This window comes from Odocoileus virginianus, chromosome 1 (assembly GCF_023699985.2).
Source record: "Odocoileus virginianus isolate 20LAN1187 ecotype Illinois chromosome 1, Ovbor_1.2, whole genome shotgun sequence".
In the NCBI taxonomy this organism is placed as follows: Eukaryota; Metazoa; Chordata; class Mammalia; order Artiodactyla; family Cervidae; genus Odocoileus; species Odocoileus virginianus.
Window position 1 is genome coordinate 73,842,092 of NC_069674.1, and position 23,672 is coordinate 73,865,763.

The 23,672-nt window shown below is 40.9% G+C and overlaps 1 long non-coding RNA gene across 1 annotated transcript in view; it reads left to right on the plus strand.

Moving 5' to 3' along the window:
• Positions 1-7,294: 7,294 nt before the first annotated feature.
• Positions 7,295-23,672, plus strand: part of LOC139036985 (uncharacterized) — a 45,336-nt gene continuing 28,958 nt past the window's right edge. Inside the window, exons 1-2 of the long non-coding RNA XR_011489774.1 lie at positions 7,295-7,344; positions 7,947-8,061. This is a non-coding gene — a long non-coding RNA (uncharacterized lncRNA). The remainder of the gene's footprint in view (positions 7,345-7,946; positions 8,062-23,672) is intronic.

The following is a 23,672-nucleotide window of genomic DNA, read 5'->3' on the forward strand; positions in this document are numbered from 1 at the left end:
GTCTTGTGTTTCGTTGCTCCTGCGTTGTCTTCTGGCCCCGGAATTATCTCGCCGCCCTCACCTGGGTCGCTGCGGGTGCTGTTGTTTGTAGTGCCAGGACTGGGAGGAAGCTGGCTGGCGGTGGGACCCCCACCCTTAGGATACAAGGAGACGAGGTGACTTTTCAAACCTCTTCCACACCGGGGGTTGAGCAATTTTCGGGTGTAGGAAACTTGGTTTCGCTGAAGCTGGGCCTGTGTGGATCTGGATACTGTGGTTTCATTTCAAGGGGAGCAGGCAGTACAGGTCCAAGGAGGGGCTCATCTGCGGGCACATTCTCCGCAGGTTCCTTGGCCCCGTCCCGTCCAGTCTTAGGACCAGGGCTGCTCAGCCTCCATGCATGTGACACCAGCCCAGCTCCCAGAGGCCTTAGCTGGAAAGAATTTACAATATGTGTTGGTTTTAGGTGTATAACAGACTGACGCAGTGGTACATATGCACCTGGTAGTTCTTTTCATGTTTTATTTCCAAAGGAGTTTGTGCAGAAGGTTGAGTACAGTGCCCTGCCCATACAGTAGGTGCTTACTGAATACCTACATAATACATATACAACAGTGTCAATGTGTCAATTCTAAGTGTCTAAATAATCCACCCTTTGGCCTTTTTCCTTTGGTAACTGTTAGCTGGATTTCCATGACTCTGTTTCAGAAGTTAATTCATTCTATGGATGTTTATATTCCACCTGTAAGTGACAGCATGTGCTTACTGTCTTTCTTGTGCGACTGATTTCCTAGCTGTGACCATCTTTAGGTGCATCCATGGTGCAGCAACTGTCGGTATTTCATTTTTTCCATTGAGTTATATTCCATTGTACATGTGGAACACAACTACTTTCTTCACTCCACATTGGATGGATATTTTCGTTGCTTCCATATATGGGGCTTTCTAAACAGTGCTGCATTGAACACAGGGCTGGATGTGTCTGTTGGACGAATGGTTTCTCCAGATATGCACCTAGGTGTGGGACTGCCTGATCATAGGGTAGCTCTTTTTCTAGTTTTACAAGGATCCTTTCTTCTGGTCTTTATACTGCTCATTACCAATTTACACCTCCACCAACAGTGCAGGAGACTTCTGTTTTCTCTCTGCTCTCTCCTTCAGGGAGTGTTTGTAGACTTTTTGAGGAAGTCTCTTCTGACTGGTGTGAGCTGAGTCCGTGGTGGTTTGATTTTCTTTTCTCCAATCATTACTAATAAAGAGTATCCTCTCCTCTCCTTTTTTCCCCATTAAACTGTGATGAAAATCTACCATTTGAAATGGACCTCTTGCAGCTGGCTCTGTTTTAAATGAGTTTTCCATTATCTACTCTGGACATTGCTTGAGGACAGCTTTAGTGCCAGCCTCGCAGGCCTCTTGACTCAGGGGCCCCTAAGGGCCAGATTTGAGGTTGCAGTTCTGGGAAATGGCCACAAGGCGGCAGCATTTCCCAATGCCCCGCTCTGGTTACAGTGGCAACAGGCCTGAAGGGCCTGTGTCCTGGGTTGTAAACTGGAGTGGAATGTGCCAGGAGTTACACCTACGGGCTTGTGTTCCGTTACTTCTCCTCGCTTTGTCTTCTTGCCCCAGACTAATCCCGACGCCCTCAAACAGCTCAGCTGTGGGTGCTTTTGTTTTTAGTGCCAGGACTGGGAGAAAGCGGCTGGAGGGGGGAACCCCATGGACGGGAGATGAGGAAATCAGGTGACTTTCCAAACCCCTCTCACCCCAGGGTTTGAGCCATTCTAGGGCACAGTAAGCTCGGTTTAGCTGAAACTGTACCTGTCACTGATCTAGATATTGTGCTTTTACTGGTGGGGACCACACACTGCAGGCCCAGAGTGGGGCTCATTTGCTGACACATCCTTGCCAGCTTCCCGGCCCTGTTCCTGTCCAGCCTTGGAACCAGGGCTGCTCAGGCTCCACAGATGTGGTACCAACCCAGAGGCTTGAGGGAAATATTCCAAACATTTTATTTCAGTTTTATTGTCTTTTCAAATTTTTACTTACAAATGTCTCTATTTTTGACTCTGCTGGACTTTTGTTGCTGGGTGGGCTTTTCTCTAGTTGTGGAGAATGGGTGAAGTGATGCTTTTTAATTGCCATATTCAGTGTTCAGTCTTCTCATTGCAGCAGCTTTTCTTATTGTGGAGAATGGGCTCTAGGGTCCAGGGGCCTTAGTTGTGGTGATTGACTGATTAGGTAGTTGTGGCTCCAGGCCCTAGAGCGCGCTCAGTATTTCCCGGGGTCTTAGTTACTCCTGGGTATATGGGATCATTCATTCTGCATCAGAGATCAGACCAATGTCTCCTGCTTTGGCTCAGGGATTCTTTACCACAGAGCTACTATGCAAGACCCTCTTTTTCAGGGTGTTTGTTTTTTTTTCCTTTTTTTTTTCTTCCATTGAGGAGAAAAGGATTTGCAATATTGTGTTGCTTTTAGGTGTAGAGCAACCCGATTCAGTGATACATATGTACCTGTCTATTCTTTTATGAATTTTCTTATATTAGAGGTTATTAGAGAGAGTTGAGTACAGTTCCCTGTCCATACATAGGTGCAGGCTGAATATCTACATGAGACATACACATTGGTGTCTACATGTCAATACAAAGTGTCTAAAAACTTTTTCTCCTTTTGACGTTTTTCCTTTGGTAACTATAAGTGTGATTTCTGTGACTGTGAGTCAGTTTCAAAAGTTATTTCATTACTGTTGATGTTTAAATTCGACTTATGAATGACATAACATTCTCATTGTTTGTGTTTGTCTAACTAAATTACTAAGTAGGATCAGCTATAGGTGCATCCATGTTGCAAAACAGGCAGTATTTCCTCCTTTTTTTACCTAGTAATACTTCATTACATGTGGAACACTGCTACTTTCTCCACTCCACATTGGATGGATATTTTTGTTGCTTCCATGTGTTGGGGGATCCAAACAGTCCTGCATTGAACATGGGGTTGGATGTGTCTTTTCGATGTCTGGTTTTCAACAGAGATACAGCCAAGTGTGGGATTGCCTGAGCATAGGGTAGCTCTGTTTTACAGGGGCCTTTTCTTCTAGTCTTTTTATAATCATTACCAGTTTACGCTTCCCCCGACAGTGCAGGAAACTTCTGTTTTCCCTCCAGTCTCTCCAATAGGGGTAGTTTGTAGACTTTTTGAGGATGTCCCTCCTGATTTGTGCAAGGTGAGTCTGGTGGTGCTTTTCATTTACTTTCGTTAATTGTTACTGACACAGAGCATCCACTCCTCTCCTTTTTTCCCTGTAAATAGTGTGACCAAAATTTACCACTTGAAATGGACCACTAATAGTCGACCCTGTTTTAAATTTGTTTTCGTTTAACTATCTCAGAACATTGCTTGAGGGCAACTTCACTGATAGCCTCAAAGGTTCTTGACTCTAAAGGGCTGGTAATGACCAGGTTTGAAATTCCTAGAGACTTCCCTGGTGGCTCTAGAGAAGGAAATGGCAACTCACTCCAGTAATCTTGCCTGGAAAATCCCATGGACGGACGAGCCTGGTGGGCTGCAGACCATGGGGTCGAAGAGTCGGACACGACTGAGTAACTTCACTTTCACTTTCACTTTCCCTGGTGGCTCAGATGGTAAAGCATCTGCCTCCAATGTGGGAGACCAGGATTCAATCCCTGGGTTGGGAAGATCCCCTGTAGAAGGGAATTCAACCCACTCCCAGTACTCTTGCCTGGAGAATTCTATGGACAGAGGAGCCTGGTGGGCTACAGTCCATGGGGTCACAAAGAGTCGGACATGATTGAGATCAGTTCAGTTCAGTTGCTCAGTCATGTCTGACTCTTTGAGACTCCATGGACTGCAGCACACCAGGCTTCCCTGTCCATCACCACCTCCCGGAGCTTGCTCAAACTCATGTCCGTTGAGTAGGTGATGCCATCCAACCATCTCATCCTCTGTAGTTCCCTTCCCCTGCCCTCATTCTTTCCCAGCATCAGGATCTTTTCCAATGAGTTAGTTCTTCACAACAGGTGGCCAGAATATCAGAGTTTCCACTTCAGCATCAGTCCTTCCAATGAATATTCAGGACTGATTTCCTTTAGGATTGACTGGTTGGATCTCCTTGCTGTCCAAGGGACTCTCAAGAGTCTTTTCTAACACCACAGTCCAAAAGCATCAATTCTTTGGAGCTCAGCTTTCTTTATAGTCCAGCTCTCACATCCATACATGACTACTGGATAAACTATAGCTTTGACTAAAGGGACATTTGTTGGCAAAGTAATGTCTCTGCTTTTTAATATGCCGTCTAGGTTTGTCATAGCTTTTCTTCCAAGGAGCAAGTGTCTTTTAATTTCATGGCTACAGTCACCATCTGCAGTGATTTTGGAGCCCATGAAAATAAAGTCTGTCACTGTTTTCATTGTTTCCCCATCTATATGCCATGAAGTGATGGAACCAGATGCCATGATCTTAGTTTTCTGAATGTTGAGTTTTAAGGCAACTTTTGCACTCTTCTCTTTCAGTTTCATCAAGAGACTCATTAAACAGGAGACTGGATGTGTTTGTTTTTTGATGTCTGGTTTTCTCCCGGTATACCACCAGGTATGGGATTTTAATAAGGCTAAATAGTTGTCTGAGGAGGCCTTACAAACAGCTGAAAAGAGAAGTAGAAGGCAAAGGAGAAAAAGAACATACCCATCTGAATACAGATTTCCGAAGAATAGCAAGGAGTGATAAGAAAGCCTTCTTCAGTGACCAATGCAAAGAAATAGAGGAAGACAAAAGAATGGTAAAGACTAGAGATCTCCTCCAGAAAATTAGAGACACCAAGGAAAATTTCATGCAAATATGGATAAAATAAAGGACAGAAACAGCAAAGACCTAACAGAAGCAGAAGATACTATGAAGAAATGGCAAGAATACACAGGAGAACTGTACAAAAAAAGGTGTTAATGACACGGGATAACTCACCCGTGTGTGATCACTCACATAGAGCCAGATGTCCTGAAGTAGAGAGCTCTATTGGTACTTTTACAGGGACCCTTTCTTCTGGTCTTCATTGTCATCCTTACTGTTTATATTTCCACTGACAGTGCAGGAGACTTCTGTCTCCGCAGGGAGTGTTTGTAGACTTTTTGAGATTGCTCCTCATGACTAGTGAGTCTGGTAGTACATTTGACTTGCATTTCCCCACTCTTGGCTAAGCATAGCACAGTGGCTCAGACAGTAAAAGGTCTGCCTGCAATGATGGAGATCCAGGTTTGATCCCTGGGTCGGGAATATCCCCTGGAGAAGGGAGTGGCAACTCACTCCAGTATTCAGAGGAGCCTGGCGGGCTAGCCTATAGGGTCATAAAGAGTCGGACACCACTGAGCGACTAACACGCAAAACAAACACACCCAAAAATCTTGCCTAATATGGAGCAGCCTTTCCTTTCTTTTTATCCCTTTAAACGGTGAGATGGAAATTTACCACTTGAAATGGACCTCTTGTAGTCGGCTCTCTTTTTAAATGTTTTCCATCACCTATTTGGGAACGTCGCTTGAGGGCAGCTTCATTGACAGCCTCACAGGCCTCAGGACTCCGCGGGGCCTCAAGGGCCTGGTCTGAAGCTGCAGTTCCAGGAATTGGCCACGAGGAGGCAGCATTTCTTCACGCCCCATTCTGCTTACAGGGCAGCAGGCGCCCTCCTGCAAGTCCAGTGTCCTGGGTCGTAAGTTAGAGTGGAATGCGCCACGAGACACACCCAAGGCTTGTTTTTCGTTACTTCTTGCTTTAGCTTCTTACCCCAGAATAACCCCGATGCCCTCAATCCGCTCGGCTGTGGGTGCCTTGGTTTGTAGTGCCGGAAGCTGGCCGGAAGTGGGAGCTCCGCCTCCGGCAGACGAGGAGACAGGTGACTTTTCCAACCTCTTCTACCCCCGGGTATAGAGCACTTAGCGGGTGCAGAAAGTTCGGTTCTGCTGAAGCCGGGCCTGGTTTGCTCTGGATATTGTGGTTTCATCTCTAGGGGACTTGCACTGCACGCCAAGGAGAGGCTCCTTTGCTGGCGCATCCTCCGCAGCCTCCTCGTCCCCATTCCCGTCCAGCCCTGAGACCAGGGCTGCGCAGGCTCCAGGGATGTGACTCCGGCCCAGTTCCCATAGTCTGAGCGGAATATTCGAAACATTTCTAATGTCAGGTTATTTTCTTCTTTAAAATGTATTTACTTATGCCTTTATTTTTGGCTCTTTTTCATCTTTGTTACTGCTCAGGCTTTTCTCTCTGCGGAGAAAGGGGGCAACTTTTCAGTTGCGGTGAGCCGGCTTCTCACTGCGCTGGCTTCTCTTACTGTGAAGTAAGGGCTTATGGCCCGGGGGCTTCAATTGTTGGGGCTAGTGGGCTATTAATTACCGCTCCTGGCTCTAAAACACAAGCTCAATAGTTGTGGCTCACAGATGTACTTACTCCTCGGCAATGTGGGGTCATTTCTGTTCAGGCGGTACTCCTGTTTCCTGCATTGGCAGCGGGCTTCTTTACCACTGATCCACCAGAGAAGTCCTTCCTTTTCAGTTTTTTGGGTTTTTTAAATTTTCTTTTCTTTGATTGAAGTGGAAAGAATTTACAATATGTGTTGGTTTTAGGTGTATAGCAGACTGACTCAGTGATACATATGCACCTGGTTTTTCTTTTCATATTTTATTTGCAAAGGAGTTTATTGCAGAAGATTGAGTACATGCCCTGCCCATACAGTGGGTGCTTAATGAGTATCTACATAAAACATACAGCAGTGTCAATGTGTCAATCCTAAGCGTCTAAATAACCCTCCCTTTAGCCTTTTTCCTTTGGTAACTGTTAGCTGGATTTCCATGATTCTGTTTCAGAAGTAATTTCACTCTTATCAATGTTTAAATTCCACCTGTAAGTGATATCGTTTGCTCATTGTCTTTCTCCGTCCGACTAAGTGTGAACACCTTTGAGTGTGTCCGTGCTGCTGCAATTGGCAGTGTTTCCTCGTTTTTTACCTGAGTAATAGTCTATTGTACACGTGGCACACAACTTCTTTCCCCATTCCACACTCCAGTGGATATTTTCATTGCTTCCATACATTGGGGTCTCTAGACAGTGCTGCACTGAGCCCCTGGTGGGATGTGTCTTTTCGTGTCTGGTTTTCTCCAGAGATACAGCTAGGTGTGGGATTGCCCAATCATAGGGCAGCTCTATTGGTGCTCTTACAAGGACCCTTTCTTCTGTCCCTTGTTGTGATCCTTACAAATTTATGTTTCCACCAACAGTGCAGGAAACTTCTGTTTTCTCTCTGCTCTCTCCCACAGGGATTCTAGAAGACTTTATGAGGCTATTCCTTCTGACTGGTGCAAGGTGAGTCTGACGTCATTTTTGATTTGCATTTCCCAAATCATCACTAGTATGGAGCATCCTTTCCTCTCCTTTTTCCCCTTCAAACAGTGCGAGGAAAATTCACCACTTGAAATGGACCTCTAATCCTCCGCTATGTTTTAAATTTGTTTTCCATTAGCTATTTCAGGACATTGCTTGAGGGCAGCTGTCACTGACAGCTTCACAGGCCTCTTGACTCTGAAGGGCCCCTCTGCTCAGTCGCTCAGTCGTGTCTGACTCTTTGCAGCCCCGTGAGCTGTAGCCCCCCAGACTCCACTGCCCATGGAGTTTTCCAGGCAAGAATACTGGAGTGAGTAGCCGTTTCCTCCTCCAGGAGAGCTCCCTGACCCAGGGATGCAACCCTCTCTCCTGAATTGCCAGGCAGACTTTTCACCGCCCAGCCACCCGGGAAGCCCTGAAGGGCCCCTCAGGACCGCGCTGCATTTCTTCCTGCCGCCTCTGGTCACAGGGCAGCAGGGCCTTCCTGAAAGTCGTTTCCTGTTTGTGAATTAGACTGGAAGGTGCCAGAAGACACGCACAAGGGCTCGTGTATCATTACTTCTTGCTTTGTCGCCTTGTCCCAGAATCATCCCGATGCCCTCAAACAGCTCCACGGTGGGTGATGTTGTTTGCAGTACCGAGACTGCAAGGAAGCTGGTTGGAGGTGGGAACCCCGCCACCAGGAGGCGAGGAGACCAGGTGAGTTTTCACAGCTCTCCAGCTCTGGAATGGAGCAATTTGGGGGTGCTCGAAGCTTGGATTACCTGAAGTTGGGCCTGTGTCAATCTGGCTGTTGTGGTTTCTTGGAAAGGGGACCAGGCGGTACAGGTTCAGGCAGTGGTTCGTTTGCTGGTACATCCTCGCCGGCCTCCTTGTCCCCGTTCCTGTCCGGTCTTGGGACCGGGGCTGCTCAGGCGCCATGGGTGTGACATAAGCCCAGCTCCCAGAGGCCTGAGGGGCATTTATTTTTCAGTTTTTTTCTTTTTTAAATTGCATTTATGTCTTTATTTTGGCTCTGCTGGATCTTCATTCCTGCACAGGTTTGTCTCACGTTGAGGAGAGCGGAGGCTATGTTTCAGTCAGGGTGCCCAGGTTCTCCCTGCAGTGGCTTCCCTTGTTGGAGGTCACCGGCTTCAGGCACAGGCGCTTCAGTACTTGCAGCCGTGTACTCAGTAGCTGTGGCTCCAGGTTCTAGAGCACAGGTCAGTGCTTGCGGCTCACAGGCTTAGTTGCTCCCCTGCATGTGGGGTCACCTGAGATCAGAAGTGGGACTCGTGTGTCCTGCGTTGGCAGGGGGATTCTTTACCACCAAGCCACCGCCTAACCCCCTCTTTTCAGTTTTATTTATTTTTCCTTCAGCTGCGGAGGAAATATTCTCTTGGTGTTAGGTGTATAACAGCCTGACTCAGGGATACATAGGCACCTGTCTAGTCCTTTTTGAAATATTTTTTTCTGTAGTGGTTATTACAGACAGTTGAATGCAATGTGCCCTGCCCGTGCAGTAGGTGCTTGTTGATTATCTACGTAATACATAAACATTGGTGTCTACATGTCACTCTGACTTCTAAGAGATCCTTCCATTAGACCTGTTTCCTTTGCTAACTATTTGATATTTGTGACTGCGAGTCTGTTTTAGAAGTTTTCCATTCCTATCAATGCTGAGATTCTACCTGTATGTGAGATCATATGTTCGACTTTCCCCGTCCTACTGACTCCCTAAGTATGATCACAGGTGCATCATTGTCGCAGCAGCGGGCAGTGTAATATTCCATCGTACGTGTGGCATGCAACTTTCTTCTCTATTCCACGTTGGGTGGATATTTTCATTGCTTCCATATGTCCATATATTTGGGATTCTAAATGGTGCCAGGGGCTTCCCTGATAGCTCAGTTGGTAAAGAATATTCCTACAATGCAAGAGACCCTGGTTCGATTCCTGGGTTGGGAAGAGACGCTGGTGAAGGGATAGGCTGCCCACCCCAGTATTCCTGGGCTCCCCTGGTGGCTCAACTGGTAAAGAATACATCTGCAATGCGGGAGACCTGGATTCTATCCCTGGGTCGGGAAGATGCCCTGAAGAAAGGAAAGGCTACCCACTCCAATATTCTGGCCTGGTGAATTCCAAGGACTGTGTAGTCCATGGGGTCGCAAAAAGTCAGACACAACTGAGCAACTTTAAAAAAAAAAAAAAAGAAAGAAAATAGTGCTAAATTGAACACAGGACCAGATGTGTCTTTTTGATGTGTCGTTTTCTCCAGATATACAGCCAGGTGTGGGATTGCCCAATCGTAGGGTAGCTGTGTTTTTAATCTTACAGGGACCCTTTCTCTGGTCTTCATTGTGATATTTACCAACTTATGCTTCCACTGACTGCAGGAGACTTCTGTTTTTTCTGCTCTCTCCCATGGGGAGTGATGGAGACTCTTTTGAGGCTGTCTCTTCTGACTGGTGCCAGGTGAATCTAGTCATTGTTTTAACTTGCATTTTCCTAAGAATTACTAATGTGGAGCATCTTTTCTTTTTTTTTAAATAAACTGTGTGGGTAAAGCTTACCACTCAAAATGAACCCTGATGTGTGGCCTGTTTTGAATATTTTCTCTAATTCCTGTCTCGGGATGTTTCCTGGGTCAACTGTCATTGACAGCCAGGTGCCTGCTAAGTCACTTCAGTCGTGTTCGATTCTTTGTGACCCTATGGACTGTAGCCCGCCAGGCTTCTCTGTCCATAGCATTCTCCAGGCAGAAATACTGGAGTGGGTTGTCATTTCCTTGTCCACAGGATCTTCCCAACCTAGGGATCGAAACTCCATCTCTTACGTCTCCTGCCCTAGCAGGCAGGTTCTTGACCACTGCAGCCAGATATTCCTGCTGATTCTTCATTGCCCCTCTGGGCCAGATTTTTAAAGTTTCTACATGAAATGGCCACTAGGCAGCAGAGTTTTATGGTCAACTGTGGTACTGTTCCCACAAATGAAAGTCTGGGTTCCTGGTTTGTAGGTTAGAGTGGAGTGTGATGGTAGAGATACCCAAGGATTTGAGTCTCATTACCTCCTCCACCTCTGGCTTCTTGTCTCAGACACATCCTGACCCCTCTAAATTGCTCAGCTAAAGAGTTCTTTCCTGTAGGTAGGGACTGAGATAAAGCTGTCTGGGGGTTCCACCCCATCCACAGGAGATGCAGAGACCAGATGACTTTTCAAATCTTCTAGCTCAGAGGCTTTATCATCATGTAGATGTTTTTTGTGATCTCAGAATTATCATCTTTAGGTAGACAATATGTCTCATTCTTTGTTTCATATGGTTTGGGACACATTTGTTTGTATTAATACCTTCCCAGAATCCACACTCACTTTTTTGGTGAAGCTCACCTTTTTCAACTTTTGATTACAGGAATGCATGTCATATAGAATACAATCAGGCAAGTGTCAAAAGTCAGCCTTTCATAGTTTGTGTTATAAAAATTGTAATCTTCAGCATGTGACATAGAACAGAAAATAATAAAATGTTTCATGAGATTTTCCTGCTGTAACAGTCTCTTCTTGAGTCAGAATCACTCTCCTTTCTGTCTTTCACTTGGATTTTGCTTTATTTTAATCAGCATGTCTTTCAACTCTAGAATCCCAAATGAAACATCTATGAAGGAATTACTAAGGAGAGTTACAAATGCTTTTGTTGTTTACTACAATCAAACAGTAAGTCTTTAGTAAATAGAGCACTGGGTTATCAATCTATAGACTTAACAAAAAATGTATTAAAAATTCCTGCTCTAGAAAAAAGATTTCTATTTAATGGAAATATGTGGCATATTCACACACAAAAACAACGCAACCTGTTTAATATAATTTAAGACAGCTTATCCTAAGTAACAAATATTTGGATAAGCCAGAAAATTATCTGTTGTTCAGGTGAGAAGGAAGTGACTTACTATGAGGTTCATAAGGAAGGTTTTATTTTATAAACAGACTTCAGCTAGACACATTTAAATTTTAAAAGGGAAATGACATGAACAAAATCATAGAAGCTGAAATGCACAGTTCTTGTCCTGGGTGTAGTTAGAAAATCAGTTTATGTAAATGGTATGAGAGACAGTTCTTCCGTGTGAAGATTTGCCACATGAAATGCTCACATCCAGAGGGAAGAGCACGATGACCCCATAGATCATATTGATCCAAGAGACCAGTATCGTGACTTCTTCTGTTCTTCTTATCTCCTTATTTAAATGTATGCTTAACCGTATGCTTTATAACATATAGAATATTTTTGTAGCCCTCTATGTACATACTTATGGTATGCCATCTATTGGGGATGCTCAAAAAGTCTCTTAATACATTCTCCATAAAGTTGCCATAAAATTCATCCAAATGATTTATTGTAATATCATAACAATTTTTTAAAAAACTAAAATATTTGTTTGCCATTGCTTTCAAATTTCTGCCTATTCTTGACCCAATTTCATTTCTGTTTTTATATTTTTTTCAATATACCCTATTCTTTGCCCTGCACTTTTAATGCAGTTTCCTATCTCTACACCAGGCCCCAACAATTACTATTTATATTCTTCCTTCTTTTTTTCTTATCTTCCTTTCTCCCTTCATTCTTTCCTCCCTTCTTTTCTCTTTTCGTACTTTATAAAATAGATTTTTATTACTAAAAATGTACCAAACACTGTTTTAGATCCTGAAACCAAAACATGAAAATGCAATCCTATGTTAACAATCTAATAGTCTAGTACAAGAGCTCATAGTCATCCAGTGTTTCCTGTCCCATGGCCTCCTGTCAAAAATTTTCCTGTTCTTCTTAATATACTCATGCATTATGAAATCCTGTTGGTCTCCATGTATTTTGTTTGTATCTATAGTTCAGAATTTACATTCTCTCTTGTCTCTTAACAAGATATTATATCACTGACTATTTCCTCTACTAGATCCCATCTTTGTTCATTCTTTTATTCATTCATCATAAAATCATTGATATCTTCTCTATTCTGTGTGCAACAATGAATTACTGTATAATCAGAGCAGGCTCAACTTTAGAGCTCCTACAAATGTGGGGTAGGGAAAAAAAATAAGAAAGAAAAAATATTTTTGCAAAAATGACATTTGATGGTTCATTTTAAACCCCGTAGTCAATATATTGAAAATCAGAATTTTATTGGATTCCCTAACACCTATCTTATAGCTTAGTGATAGTTTTGTTTTGAATTATATAAGGGAAAGACAGCATAATATTTTCACTCGCTTTGTCCCTCTAGTATTTTTTTTTTTTTTTTTGGTCCCTTACCTTCTTTACAGAAACCAGTGACTGAATTGCTGTAGGCACTTTTTAAATGCTATTGTTCTGGACCATTTGGTAGATCAATTACAGCAAGTAACTGTCATTCCCTCCAAAAAAAAAAAAAGAACAATATATATATATATATATATATATATATGGCATGGAATAAAAATACAAGATGCCATTAAATTTGAATTTCAGATAAACAAAAAATATAGTTTATGGGATATACTTATACTAAAAAGTATATGTTGCTTATCTGAAATTAGAATTTAACTTTGTGTTCTATGGTTTTGATGGAGAAGGTAATGGCGACCCACTCCAGTATTCTTTCCTGGAGAACTCCATGGACAGAAGAGCCTGGTGGGCTACAGCCCACGGGGTCACAAAGAGTTGGACACGACTGAGTAACTAACTTCTCTGTTTTGACTGATAACCTAGAGGGAAATATTGGTTGAGTACTATAAATTAAAATAAAGCTTCTTTTAGGAGCAAATTTATAATCTAGGCAACAGAAACTGTGCCTTTGTGAATTTCCACAGAACATATAGGTCTGTGTTTAAAAGGACAGGACAAGTGGTATAGTGGAATTTGGGGGCAGATAAGTGTGTCCTGTGGCTTATCCTGTGAGAATACAGACTACGCATGCACTGGGTGAGTCAGCTAGATTTTATGATAGGAGTAAAAGTTAAAATGCACAAGCTGATCATTCAAAGTGGGAGTAATTATTCATTTTGCTACAGAAGCCTTACAACTGCATAGTGACTGAATTCCACTTTCTTCATACCTCAGACTCCTTCCTGGGTTCCACAGTGTTCTTATATTTCTCTTGGTTTCATGATCAGTTACTTGCCACTTCCCTTTCTAATCTCTACTTTCACCCAGCTCCTCCAAAGTGGTTTTTTTTCCCTGTCATTTAAATATTATAGTTAAGTTAATGCCTCATTTTCACATTTTTGCAGTTTTTACACAATGCTTTTTGCATGTACTCAATTAGTATAGAGACTAGTATAGTATAGCAGAAATTTGTAATTAAAATATCTTTTAAATTGTAATTAAAATTAAAATTATAAGAATAAGTAATATTTACTAAACATTTGTTCTTCTTAACTTTACACTTATATTTCTTGAATCTTCACAAAACTCTATGGGACATTCATCTTTTCGTTTTAGTTATAAACATGATATGTTTTACCAAACCAATATGAGTATAAGGACAGGGAATAAATATAATGCTGAAATCACTAAAGTGTTTAAATGTGTTCAAAGACTCAAATTTCAACTATACTTTGGTGTTGAACTGGTGAAGAGTACAGTTAAGCAATTTGGTCTTGAGGGCCAGTGGTCTGAACCATAAATGAGTGAATATGAAATAGATTACTTGTGTAAAATGTTACAGGTTCTACTGTCAAATATGATTTTGAAAGTAAATTTCAGTAACAACTTAAAGGAAGAATTTAAATGATAGTAACTGGGCTCTGAAATGTCAGAAATATATCACCCCAGAAATTAAAATAAATTTTATAATCATAATGCCTCCTTCCACAACCTTTTAATATCTCAGTATTGTTTTTTAAAAGGTGATAATTAAGACTTCCTTTCTTTCTTTGGGCAAAGTCAGTTTGTATGTAAAATGTTCTGCTGAATGAGCCTGGCAGAAAATCTATCTGTAATTAGAGTTTCTTCTTTCTGTGATTGAGTACAATTTTCAGGTGAAATTAGAAAGATAAGAACCTAAGTAGAAGAATCACAGAAGGACATTAATTGAAGCCTGTCACCTCTAAACTGCTACACAGTGTAGATTAACAATTTAAATACACACTCTTCTGAGAGCTCTATGGTATATGAAGTGACTTGATGTTCTCAACTAATTTCCGAATGAAAAAGTGTATCCTTTAGTGAATACTAGCATTGTCAATACTATGTATAAGTCCAAGGAGTGAGTGAATGAGTGAGTGAAAGTCACTCAGTTGTGTCTGACTCTTTGCGACCCCATGGACTACATAGTCCTTGGAATTCTCCAGGCCAGAATACTGGGGTGGGTAGCCGTTCCCTTCTCCAGCAGATCTTCCCAACCCAGGGATCGAACCCAGGTTTCCACATTGCAGGTGAATTCTTTACCAGCTGAGCCACAAGGGAAGCCCAAGAATACTAGAGTGGGTAGCCTATCCCTTCTCCAGAGGATCTTCTGGACCAGGAATCGAACTGGGATCTCCTACATTGCAGGCGGATTCTTTACCAACTGAGCTATGAGGGGAGCCCCTATAAATCCAAAGAAATTACTTTAAATTTACAAACTGTATTTAGTTTTTCATCTTCAAGGTTTACTATATTATTATTATTTTTAATTATTTACTTTTTAATTGAAGGATAATTGCTTTACAGAATTTTGTTGTTTTCTGTCAAACCTCAACATGAATCAGCCATGGGTATACATATATCCCCTCCCTTTTGAACCTCCCTCCAATCTTCCTCCCCATTCCACCCCGCTAGGTTGATACAGAGCCCTTGTTTGAGTTTCCTGAGACATACAGCGAATTCCTGTTGACTATTTTATATATGGTAATGTAAGTTTCCATGTTACTCACAACATACATCTCACCCTCTCCCCCCTTCTCCCCATGTCTACAAGTCTATACTATTGTAAAGTGTGAAAAAGAGTGTCATTATGTACACCGATTGCCATGTGCTTTCAGCTATCACTAACCGCTGGATTAGCTGTAGCTTATTCCAAAGACTGCACAATTATTTCAAACGCAAACCATTCAGTCATGTGGTAGCCAGCCTCCAAGATGACCCGCAATGGTCCTTGCCTTCTGGAATTCACGCCGCCTGTGTTCCCCTCACAGCCTGTACCAGGGTCAGTCTGCACAACTACGAGGACATGCTGGCAGTGGTGATGTGCTGTGTCAGAGGTTTCTGCCTTGCTCTCAGTTACTTGTTCTGATGGAGGCCAATTGCCATGTTACAGGGATGTTCACGTGGCCCAGCAGAGAGGTCCATGAGACCAGGAGCTGAGGCATTTTTCATTCATTTCATTTCATTTTTACTTCAAATCTTCATATTAAAATCCAGCCCTTGATAATAACTCAAAAAATTCTCATTTACTCATAATTATCCCAGTGAAATATTTATTGCCACTGTACATATTTGAGAATTGCCCTCAACACATTAAATTCAGTTTGAAATTTCAGTGCCTATCATAACAAAAATTGTACTTTCTAGTTAAATTTAACAGCCTATAACCCTAGGAATATATTAATATATCCTTAAATTGTAAAACCTCAGTCTAAAACTCTTCTAATGTGTACTTTGAACCAAAATATTCAAGTAAAGGTTTGTGCATTATATTATTAATTAATTTAAAAGTAGGTTTGATCTAATAATTCTTTAAACATTTACATTAGTTGCAATTCTAATAATGTTATCATGAATATCAAAAAATTCATCTCAGAATCAAACAATTTAGAAATTAATCTGGCTTCAATTTTTAGAAAAACATTTTTACCAAGCCTTCTTTGTTTTCATAGCTTAGCTCTGGTAACATCAATTATTCTATTGGACTTTACATAAAGAATGTGAGCATCACCAACTGCCTGAAGAGCAATGCCAATATGAGGACAGGCCTTCCTAATAAAGCCCCACAGGGAGGCGGGGCGGCTATCATGATACTCCCCATGAGAACATTTCCTGCTGGGTGCTTCTTCCTCCTCCCAGAGGCTGTTCTTAGAATCAGCTCCAAAGAATCTGCAATGAGGCATCTCAAGGGGAGTATTCTAACATTCAAGAGGAGTATTTAATATACTTTTTGAAATGAATTTGAAAGCTGCCAAGTTCTAGTACTTTGCTGTCACCCTTATGTCAGCTGGCCTCTGGGCACTTAAATGAAGCCAGCAGAAGATTAACCCCAAGTTAGATGGAACAGTAAGAGATGGCTCTCAGACAGCTGAGAATATGCAGTGGGCGGTAATGAAATGGGCTTATGCTGCTTAGGAGAAATTTCTTATCTAAATCACTCAGTTGAATAAGAAGCAGAACAGAAAAATTAAGTGTATAAAAAAAAGTATTATATCTCTATTGTTACTAGCCTTGGGACTAATTTTGTTAGTTAGTAGCCTTTATTTTTTAGAACAATTTTAGGTTTACAGAAAAATTAAGCAAAAATTACAGAGTTCCCATATTACTCTGGCCCCAACACATGGAGTCCCCTCCACTAGTGACATCTTTCACTAGTGGGTATAATGCTACAGCCGTTGAACCAATGCTGATATGTTACAGTTCGCTTGTACTATGTTTTTGTTATCTTGTGCTCTGTGAGTCTGAAGAAACATATAGTGACATGGGGGCTCCCCTGCTGGCTCAGACAGTAAAGAATCTGCTTGCAATGCCGGAGATCTGTGTTTGATCCCTGGGTCAGGAAGATCCCCTAGAGAAGGGAATGGCTACCCACTCCAGTATTCTTGCCTGGAGAATTCCATGGACAGAGGCGCCTGGTGGGCCACAGTCCACGGGGTCACAAAAGAGTTGTGCATTACTGAGTGGCTGACACTTTCGCCTTTCACAGTGACATGCATCCATCATTACCGTGTCCTGAGAATCCTCTGTGCTCTCCCCCTTCCTCTCTCCTCACACTCCAACTTCTGCAGCCGCTTTGTATTTTGAATAATAGTCTTTATTAGATACATGTCTTGTAAAGATTTCCTCCCAATCTGTGACTTGCAGAACTAGTTTCTAAAATATTTTATCTATTTTTTAAACGTATTTATTCATCTGGCAGTATTGGGTCTTAGTTGCACATTGGATCTTAGCTCCCCAACCAGGAATCCAACCCAGGCACCCTGCATTGGGAGCTTGGAGTCTTAGCCACTGGACCACCTGGGAAGTCTCCCAAAATATTATGTTTTAAGGTTTTATCTTTTACTTTCTAGAGAAATGTAAAATATGTATTTCTAAGAGTCATAAATTACAGATTTTATATAACTAAGGACAGTAACTCACCAAGTTTGAGCAAATGAAAATTATCAGAGACACAGGATCTGGCATATAGCAAGTATTACATAAATGTCAACTACCTTTTACATTGCTTCCATTTAAGTACTGTGATGCACAGGTGTGTCTTTATATAAGCAAAGCTTTTCTCATAATATAATTCTCATCAGACACAAATAAAATTAATAAACTCAACGTGATATAAAGAAAAATGTCTAGATGTGACATTTTGCATTCAAACTTTACAAAGAAGCTCATCTCCTAATTGCTAATCTGACATAAATAATGTTTCACTTAAATTTAATTGGGTAGTTATGTCCTTTTGTAGTTCATGAAGATCAAGCAAAGATCACACTGTATGGCCAAGTAAAAGTGTTTATGAACATCAAATCAATATATGGTTTAAAAAAAGCCAATCTCATGTATTTCATTTGTAAATTATCACAAGGAGTTTTATTTACTCTTTTATAAAATCACTTTTGCCTTGAAAAAAATCAATATTTTGTCATCTAAATGCTTATCTTCTAGTTCCCTGTGACCTCAATTTATTTCTGAGTGTTCCTGTTAATACAGATGTTGAATAGGAAAACACCAAGAAATAAAATTCTTTCTGCTGGAGAAAATTATAGCTCCATTGTTTGGGAACAGACCAGCGGGGTCGGTTTCTCCCAAGTACTGTGAGGATCCCTATGGCAAAAAGCCTGATATACCATCTTTGTTTGGAAAACTATAGTAGTTTTCTTTAGGTTACAGTACAGTACATTTCAACTTTTTGTGGAATAGAGGTATCAGGTACTGAAAATATATGCCAAGACAGGTTGTGGAAATACATGACATACTAAGAAGTTCTGGACATGATCTTAAAGGAAAGTAAGAGCTAGGGAGTGTTTTTCAGTAGGTAAGCAACATCTTCAGTCCTTCATTTAGAAGAGTATCTTGAATATCAGTTTACAGAATCTGCTAGATTATGTCCAGAGTGAAGAATGAGAAAATAGTTAAAATAATGCTCCAGTATTAAAAAGCAGAGACATCACTTTGCTTACAAAGGTCCATATAGTCAAAGTTACGGTTTTTCTGGTAGTCATGTACAGATGTGAGATTTGCACCACAAAGAAGGCCGACCGCTAAAAATTTGATGCCTTTGAACTGTGGTGCTGGAGAAGATTCATGGGAGTCCCTTGGACACCAAGGAGATCCAACCAGCCCATACTAGAGGAAATCAATCCTGAATAATCATTGGAAGAACTGATGCTGAAGCTCTAATACTTTGGCCACCTGTTGCGAAAAACTGACTCATTGGAAAAGACCCTGATACTGGGAAAGATTGAGGGCAGGAGGAGAAGGGGATGACAGAAGATGAGATGGGATGGCATCACCGACTCAGTGGACACGAGTTTGAGCAAGTTCTGGAAAATGGTGAAGGAGAGGGAAGCCTGGCGTGCTACAGTCCATGGGGGTCACAGATAGTCAGACACTGCGTGACTGAACAAAAGACAGCAGCAATCACGTCAAAGGCATTGCTGCCTTCAGCCCCCACGGCAGTAGCAGAGGAGCTCAGAGGAGATGACAGATCAAAGACGTATGAAGTGTGTGTGAAATTTCCTAAATTTGGCAACTGGTTGGTTGATTATGAGGGAGTGAGAAGAGAGGAAATAAAGGTGATTCTAAGAGTTCTAATATGGGCCACTATACAACCAAAGTTGTCAATCACTGTATTGATAATAAAACTAACACAAACAGTAGAAGAAGTACAGTTTTGATGATAACATATTTCAAGTCCCCAAAATGTTGCAAGGTATTTGGAATATAAACCACTAGTTATTTTCCCTTTTTATTTTGTAAAGTTTGCAGAGGAATTGTTCTTAAGGACCTTAGAATTTTTCTATGTACAATAGGAATTGTTGACCTAAGTTGGGCCTAATGAAAAGATTAATTTGCAGACAAATGGATAAAGTAAAGTGGTAACAACTTTGGAAAACTCAGCAGTGGCCATAGGACTGGAAAATGTCAGTTTTCATTCCAATCCCAAAGAAAGGCAATGCCAAAGAATGCTCAAACTGCTGCACAATTTCACTGATCTCACATGCTAGTAAAATAATGCTCAATATTCTCCAAGCCAGGCTTCAGCAATACGTGAACTGAGAACTTCCAGATGTTCAAGCTGGTTTTAGAAAAGGCAGAGGAACCAGTGATCAAATTGCCAACATCCGCTGGATCATTGAAAAACCAAGAGAGTTCCAGAAAAACATCTATTTCTGGTTTATTGACTATGCCAAAGCCTTTGACTGTGTGGATCACAATAAACTGTGGAAAATTCTGAAAGAGATGGGCATACCAGACCACCAGACCTGCCTCTTGAGAAACCTGTGTGCAGGTCAGGAAGCAACAGTTAGAACTGGACATGGACCAACAGACTAGTTCCAAATAGGAAAAGGAGTACATCAAGGCTGTATATTGTCACCCTGCTTATTTAACTTATATGCAGAGTACATCATGAGAAATGCTGGGCTGGAAGAAGCACAAGCTGTAATCAAGATTGCTTGGAGAAATAGCAATAACCTCAGATATGCAGATGACACCACCCTTATGGCAGAAAGTGAAGAACTAAAGAGTCTCTTGATGAAACTGAAAGAGGAGAGTGAAAAAGTTGGCTTAAAGCTCAACATTCAGAAAACTAAGATCATGGCATCTGGTCCCATCACTTCATGGCAAATAGATGGGGAAACAGTGGAAACAATGGCTGACTTTATTTTTTTTGGCTCCAAAATCACTGCAGATGGTGATTGCAGCCATGAAATTAAAAGACACTCCTTGGAACGAAAATTATGACCAACCTAGATAGCATATTAAAAAGAAGAGACATTACTTTGCCAACAAAGGTCCATCTAGTCAAGGCTGTTGTTTTCCCAGTAGTCATGTATGGATGTGAGAGTTGGACTATAAAGAAACCTGAGCACCGAAGAATTGATGCTTTTGAACTGTGGTGTTGGAGAAGACTCTTGAGAGTTCGTTCCTTGGGCTTTAAGGAGATCCAGCCAGTCCATCCTAAAGGAGATCATCAGTCCTGGGTGTTCGTTGGAAGCTGAAACTCCAATTCTTTGGCTACCTGATGCGAAGAGCTGACTTTTTTGAAAAAACTCTGATGCTGGGAAAGATTGAGGGCAGGAGGAGAAGGGGATGACAGAGGAAGAGATGGTTGGATGGCATCACCAACTCAATGGACATGATTTTGGGTAAACTATGGGAGTTGGTGATGGACAGGGAGGCCTGGTGTGCTGTGGTTCATGGGGTCACAAGGAGTTGGACGCGACTGAACTGAACTGAACTGAACTAAAAGTGGTAGAACCTCTGTCCACTTTCTGCTAATTTCTCATTCTTAAAGCTGAGAATTTAGAGTTCAGAATAAAGTTCATCTTCTCTCACTGGACCTAATGTGAATAAAGTATAGCCTTTCCACTCCTAACCCTGCTCCTTGCATTGAGTCAACCCAGTATTTATTTTAAAACAAAACAAAACAGAATTAAACATCTTTTGTTACTTTGTCATATTCTTATGTTGGACAGAGATGGCAGAAAAGTTTATACAAACTATGCATATAATTTCTAAAAATCAATTATTCGTTTTTAATATGTACCCTCAAAATATCCTTTCCGACTACCCTATATTACTGGCTCATAACCTTAGTAAGCATAAAAACTGCCTGTGGGACTTGTGATAATACATGTTCCTGGGCCCCTGGGTTGTCAGATTGTGGCTCAGTAAGTCTTACATCAATACAGGAATCTGTCCTATCCGTAAGTGCCTCAGAGATTTCCAAAGTATGTGTTTCCAGTAAAACAATAGAGCTAGGGCCTTAAAGAATCACTTTACAGTGCTTTAAACCCTCTCTGTTAGTTTTCTGTTTTGAAGTTGTAATTTGAAGTTGCAATTTAACGTGTTCCCATGTATTTTTGTTATGCTTTCAGTCTTGCAACTATTTTCATTGTATATTTTCTACAATATTTCTTTCCATGACTTTTGACTGGTCCTTAGTGCTCAAACTAAATTCAGGATACTCGTGGCCTGAGGCATACTACTGTAATACCATGTAGCTGCCTGAACACATCCTCAGGGTAGCAAAGGTATACTCTTCCTGTGAAAAGTATATCAAATTGGATAAAATAGTCATGAAGACTTGGAGAGACTGCAGTCATTATTTTACTCTGATGTAGCTTTTAAATCTTAATATTTGCCTGAAAGATTTTTGTTTCCAGTGAAAGAAAAAAAAAGTGGATGTATTTATTTTCAGATATATAATGATTTATTTAGGAGGTAGACAACAGCAGTGTCCACTCTTCAGATCCTTCTGAGTAAAGAGCCATTGTAAAGAAGCAATTTACAGAAGCATTCACAATAACCTTCCTGGTACCTTGATGAGTTCCTTTCAAAAACCTCTCTTCTTTCATCACCTTTCTTTGCATATATATCTCCCAGAGAAATGCACGCTGCTAAAATGCAAATGAAGGAAGCTTTCCACATAGTCACTGGAGACCTCAAACTTGAACATGTTCCTAGCTCTGTGATTCTCTGCATATTTCCTGAGCAGGTGCAGATTTGCTCTGACTCATGAGACTGGCAGTTAGAAAGCCCCAGTTGATAAATACCAACACCCGCCTCTGTCATTAACAGTGGCTGCTAGACTAATGGCACATCTGGCATCTTCCTTCACTGATTACAAGTCCTGTCGCCCAGCCATGAGCATACAGACCTGAGCCCATACATTTTTTTTTTTTCTTTTTGCTCATGTGTTGCAGATACTGGGACATTCTATTGGTGAATTTGTTAAAATAGGTATAAGGTTAAATGATTACAGACTTTTTATATTCAACCAGAAGAAATTAAAACAAATTTGAAAGTGGTTTAATTACTAAGAAAAAATTCTAGGCTGAATATAACTGTGCTGAGAATTTAAGATGTGAGAACAATATCAACAACAAATCAATAAATTTAACATATTCTCATATCAAGTTAAAACTTTGTATAAAATATGCGCACAAATTTATAAGAATATTATATAAGAAATTAGAAGCAAGAGAGTTCTATATCATACTTCTTTAATTACTAAATAAAAGATTGTTGGTAAACTGATATGTGAACATTTTCCAATGAGAATTAGTAGTTTCTGAAACATTAAAAAATATAATGTTCATGTCTAATGGGATACTAAAAGACATACTTGAAAGACTCTTTATTTCTCTCGTAAATTAAAATTGCTAGCAGACTTAACATTTTGAAAATATAATGAAATTTAGTGTATGTAATAGCATATAATTCATTTAAGAAAAAATATCCAAACTTTAATTCCAGTGTAATGGAATTTGAGCTCTCTGTTATAGCCCAGGAAATGAATCAGAGATTGACTGAGAATATTATGTTAAACTTTCAATGAAGCACTACAGCTGGGATATAGTTGGGACTTTGGAAAGGAAAAAATATATGTATATATTTCCACCCCTGTACAAACATATGCTTCTACACTTGAAAAACCTGCATCCTGCTCATCACTCCTTATAAGAAATAAGAGGATTGGAAAAGAAATAGAAATGAAGAATGATGAAGAAAAGAATTTAATAGGGGAACACAATTTCATTAATAGTTAACACAAAAGTTAAGTGCTTTCCTACATGCAAAAGCAATGAATGAGAGGCTAAATTATTTTTTTAACTTTTCAATTTATATTTGAGTATAGACAATAATGTTGGGATGGTTTCAGGTGAACAGCAAAAGGACTCAGCCATATATATACATGTATCCATTCTCTGCCGAACTCCCCTCCCATCCACGCTGCCGCATTATATGGAGCAGAGTTCCCTGCGCTATACAGCAGGCCCTTGCTGTTATCCACTTTCAATATAGCAATGTGTACATGTCACTCCCAAACTCCCTAACTATGCTTTCTCCCCATCCTTTCCTTCTCCCCCATAACCAAAAGTTTGCTCTCTAAATCTGTGAGTCTTTGTTTTCTAAATAAGTTTGTTTCATTTCTTTTTTTAATTTATTTTTCATTGGA